This window comes from Malania oleifera, chromosome 11, assembly GCF_029873635.1.
Source record: "Malania oleifera isolate guangnan ecotype guangnan chromosome 11, ASM2987363v1, whole genome shotgun sequence".
NCBI classification, from domain to species: Eukaryota; Viridiplantae; Streptophyta; class Magnoliopsida; order Santalales; family Ximeniaceae; genus Malania; species Malania oleifera.
Window position 1 is genome coordinate 89,118,141 of NC_080427.1, and position 6,000 is coordinate 89,124,140.

Below are 6,000 nucleotides of genomic sequence, written 5' to 3' on the forward strand. Positions count from 1 at the left end.
GTAGTTTCTCATCGATGAAACCCTGTATTCATCGACGAATTTCCTTGTGCACTCGTCGACGAAACCCTGTATTCGTCGACGAAATTTCTTGGAAATTCCTTGAAATTATTATTATTATTATTATTTCCAAAATGTAATGTCGTCAATGAAGTCTACTTCCTCCTTCTGTTCCTGCTTTCATTTTCCTCTCTCTTTAATATTTAAATATCAGTATTTTCAAGGTCCTTACATAGACATAATAAATTAGAGGACATTTCACATGTTTTGAGATTTTGAAAAGGTGTATAATACTATCCAGAAATAAGTCCCAATTGGTTCTTTCACAAAGGTATTAAGTTAGATGCATCAAAGATGTTATTTCAATATTTCAAGAATAAAATTCTAAGTTTAGCATAACAATATTTCACAATTGATTTCAAGCTAGCAAGCAGAAATATTGATTGAAGTTTATGGATGCAAAGGCTTATCAAATACAAAATTTCAAAAATTGGAGATAAGGCTTTATTTAGATTTAGTAAAGGTTCAAACTGAAACTGATTTACCAAGAGATTCAATGGATGCTAGACGTCGCTCAACACGCAGTTGGATCACATCGTAGGTCTTTTGATCAAGCTTCAAATTACCAAGACTAATGCAGTAGTGGAGTGGAGGATAGATAGTCGTAGGTGTATGTTGTGATGTGGCCGTATGGGTGTTGTTTGGGTGGTGGTCGAGTGAGGGGGAGGGATAGGTGGAAATTGAGACTCTGGATAGGATAGTGGTCTCTCACCACTTGATCTTCAAGGAAAACGACGTAGCCTGTCACTGTACAATCGAAACGATTGGACAAAGCTTAGACAAGTTTCAACAAATGAAAACCCTTTTCAACTCAATATCAATATCAACTTAGCTACTTTTCTAGGTCTTATAATGAGAATATATAAGCTAACATGGGGGAGGAGGAGACAAGGCAATAAACACACTTGCACTTTCCATACAAGCATGAGAGACAAAGGAAATAAATTTAGCAACTTACTAGACACACAACTTATTAAGACACATTAAGGACTCTAACAAGTTACTAAACACATGCAAGCGAGTTGGTTGTCTTGAAATATTACAAATTAAATATAGAAAAAAAAAGTCAAAGGGAGGCACAATTCCATGTGGGGCCTAATGGAACTGTGTGGGGGGCCACATGGGTTTTGAACTCGGACTTGTTTCAGCATCTCTACTCGGGTCTTTATCACATTGAAAATTCTTCAAAACAAGTCTTCAAATAATCCATTCAAAATTTACAAACAATTATGAACCAATGTGGACATCAGAAGGTCATCCACATGTCATCATGTCGGCAAAAGAAATGCGGACATCAGGGGATTGTCCACGTGTCAGCATATCAACAAATAAAATTTGGACATTGGGAGGCCGTACACATGTCACAACATCTGAAAAATGACATTGGTAGGGCATACTGATCCCCATCAGTAGCCTTAATGTTAACAGATAAGTGACAGATAATACCGCCAACAGCACAAGAACCTGGATTTCCTCTATAGGAGCCAACAATGTTTACCTTCAACCAACATGCTGAGGCTTTTCCAATACTACTTTGCGAGGAGTTCTAAATTTCGGTGTGTTGACCTTATCGGTCACGCCCGGTTTTAATAATAACAAACACTCATTATATCTAATGGGTGTTTGAGGTTATGTGCAGGAACTCAATTTAACAGATCATAATGCACATAGAGAGAGAGTGAAGTTTGAAGACCAAATTTCTATTGAAGACCCAATTTTTATGTGTTGTAATTTATTTCATATATGTAAAGGGTCTGTAATAGTAATTAGGGTCTTTGGTTTGTAATAAGCATACACACATCACATGCATGGTCTAATACGTAAGTTCAAACCAAAAATAACTGAAACAGGACTTAAAAATGACCCCAGGACACTCACTATTGCACAAATGTATGTTGGTCATTTGAGTAGGGCAATTGTATGTTTCAAAAGGACTAAAATACACAAAATGTGCACCTTTGGTCGACCGTACCCCAAGGTACAAATGCCCCCTGGTCAACCGACCTTGGACCGGGTCAATTGGTTGACCACAGCTGTAATGACCTGCTTATCTTAATATATAATAAAGCATAATAAATAAAATAGTCAACCCAAACCCATGGGTAGCGAGGACACCTGTCATACATAGCGAAACCTAGGCAGCTGTAAATGTAAATCACATTCATCAACCATAAATTACATGATACCATAGTCTACTATATTCCTAAAGATACTGTATTTATAAATACAATCTCCAAAATATCAAAATAAACCTAGGATCTTACAACAAAAACCTCCTGATCCTATATCAGAACTTACCCTTCTAGCAGGGAAGCTCAACTCACTAAGTGGCGGCCATGACTCGCCGATCTCTCCAGGTTTCCTAAAATAATTTAAACTTAGGGAACACCTCTCAGTAAGGGTAGATAAATTAAAATCAGCTGTGTGACAACATGAATATTTAGTGTTGTAATACATATACTGTACATTTCACATACCATAAAACATAAATCGTAATATGATTAGATAAACATATAATTTCATACTTTCAAGTAATCATACTAATCATGTATTATCTGATATAATCTATAATACTGAAAACTACCTAGGATGTATAGTTAGCTGATGCCATGTATTACCCCCCATGACGAGTTGTGCAGGCCGAAGATAGGACCGGACAATGGCTGGCCGACCACTACCGAGTCAAAAATGTCTGTAAGTACGATGGGCCCACCACACCCTGGTCCGGACTGTCAGGTGGACGTCTACAACTCTACACTAAAGCCACATCGACTATCCATCTCCCACCCCCTCATGGGGTGGGTAGCACCAATCTGATCATAGATATCTGATCTATAAGCTATGGTACCGTGCTCCTGCAACTGAACTAAACTAACATCCGAGTTCTGATAACATATAGTACATCAACATATACTGTTTATCGTAAATCAAATAATAGCATTTTATGAATCCTACATTAACATAATAATTATAGTCTTACGCCGAAACATGAATAAATGCAGCCTTGCGCCAAATAACATAAGTAATTGCGCCGTTACGCCGACTATCAATTATGGCCTTGGCCAAACATATCGTACATTCTGAAATCATAATTTACTATGTTGATAATGTTATTCCTAAAAATATTTGTAAACATGCTTTAATTTTGTAAATCTAACTTACCAAGGTATAATATATATATATATATATATATAATAATAATAATATTCACGCCACACAAAATTGAATGAAATTATATATTCTGTTCTGAAATCACATTTCTTGTACAGTTGCCATATTTTCCCAAACTTACATTTTCTTAATTATACTCATATATAATCACATGCTTTCTGAAAATTATTCTATTATTAAATAATAGTAATTTCAATGGAAAATAACTGTTTTAATTTATCCCCTTACCTGGCAACTAAAAAGCCCCTCTATAATACTAGTCTTACACCTGTAGGAAACCCTAAACATTACCCTGAAAATGATAACTCTCAGAACTAAACTTCAGTATTTATTCGAGTACATCATTTCTTTCAATTGTGGAAAGACCAAATTTCAAATAAAAAGTCTTACCTTAACTCAAGGATGAATTTTAATTTGCTTCCACCAACAATCCGCTCTGGCAGATTTGGAGAGAACTTCCTCAGGGGCATTGTGGTGGCCTCAGATCGTCAATCCGGCGAACGACGGAGCCGAAATCGAAGAGAGAGGAGAGATAAATCGTAGGGAGAGAGAGAGGGAGTGATTTTATGATTTTTTGCGTTAAAAAATCCAAGTTTACAATATTTATAGAGCTGGATTTGTCGATGTGACACGTCACCTCGTCGACGAGTCCCTGAAAAGTTTCGTTGACGAACCTTCACCCCTCGTCGACGAAATTCAGAATTGCCAAAACCTTTCTCGGTATTTTCTCATTGAAGAAACATGTCCTCATCGACAAGACCCTATGTTATCCTCATTAACGAATCCCCTGTATTTGTTGACGAGTCCTTGATTAAATTCCTCAGTTATTACTCCCAAAGTGCAATTTTGTCGACGAAGTCTGCTGTCTCCTTCTATTTTCATTTCCATTTCCCTCCCTCTTTATTATTTAAATACCATTATTCTTCAGGTCATTACAATAGCCCGGTCGACCGAACTCTTGTAGTTCATTTGGCTCCGGTCGATCGAACATCCCTGAGGTCAACTTTATTAACCTCCTGGTCAATCGAGCGATTTTTGAATACCACCAATCTAGTTGACCGAGTTCCCACATGTGGGAACTCAATGGTCTGGTCAACCGACAGGCTCAGTTCAAATTGGCCTTGGTTAACCCAACCTCGCAAGAATTGAAAAATCACCTTCAGACTTATATGTCCGGTCGACCAAGACCTTAGTTCATTTTTTACCTGGTTGACTGAACCCCTAGAACTTGGGTCGATCGAACTTGTCCTGGTCGACCAGTGATCTTGGGTTGCCACTTGTTTTTACCGCAGTTGATTTTTTTTAAACGAGGTTAATTTATTTTAATAATATTAAAACTTTTATAATTATTCCATTTGTGTCCTTAATGGTCATATTTTTAGGGAAGTCTATAAATACCCCTTCATTTGGAATAATTAGCAATGGGATTAGCATTCTTGATTAAGAGAAATTCTATGAAATTCCAAAAATCTATATAACTTATTTCTACGCTCCATACACTATTACTTACCTTCTCTCATTGCTAAAATCATTCGTAAGTTTGATTTGAGTGTTGTTTACTCTAAAGGTTTTCTCTTCTATTTTTTGTGCTTGATTGATTCGATTTTGTTTGAGAGCAAAACCTTACGTATTCTTAGGGGACTTTGTTAATAAGTCTCTCCTAAGAAGACTTCGTTTGATCTTTTGAGATTGCACATTCATTGCAACATCTTGAGAAGCTCGTATTTATTTTTGGTTGCAAAATATTTTCAAAATCATTTTCAAATATCTATTGTGTCTCATCTTGAAAAAATATTTGAAGAGATATTTGTTTATGAGGTGAAAATATTTGTTGCAATATTCATTCATTTATATCATTTGTTGAATACAAAGATTAAACTCTTTTTGCAAACCAAACCTATACATAACCTAAGCATCATACGATTGAGAAAATCTGGTGATTGAAATATCTATATTATTTGACTGATATCTTTGTTTGAGCACTTAAACTAAATATATTTTGTGATACAAAGATTATACTGATTTGCACTCTCACGCACTGATTACAACAATTGCAAATATATTTGAGAGTAGACATCTAAGACCACATTAAGCTTACTTATTATATCTTATTGGTGGTGTATGTGATTGTGTGTAACTGGGTACATATCTGCTTTACTTGAAAGTATAATCACTGTACCATTTCATTGATTGTGAACATACTATTGTATTTCTAGGCACGGGCCTAAAGGGGGAGACTAGTCCTTTGAAATAGTCCTGGATTGTCTTAGACCCGATTAGGAAAGTTAGGTGCACCATCCTCTTAAGGTGTAGGTTGAGGTCAGCCCCACTAATTGTCCTGGTTGTAAAGGTTGATGTCAGCCATGTGCTAATTGACCTGGTTGTAATTGGTGCCACTCCACCCCTTAAGTGAGCCTTTAGTGGAATCATCGGGCTTGTGAGATAGAGGCGGGGATGTAGGCACAGTTGGCTGAACCCTGATAACATATCATGTGCTTTGCTTATATTTCTGCACTTTATATTTACCACACATGTATGTTATGGTGTGAATGATGCGCTTGAGTTAAATTTCCGCACATTATATTATTGGCGAATTTGGAGTTGCATAGAAAGATCCTAGGTTGTATTATATGGGTATTTCATTTAACCTAAGAGATAATCTTTAAAATTCCAATTCACCCTCCCTCTTGGGAATACACCAATTCCAACACGGTGTTTTATTTCTCACTTGTAGCTCTTCCAATAAAATCTTATCTATAGAGGGCAGAGAAC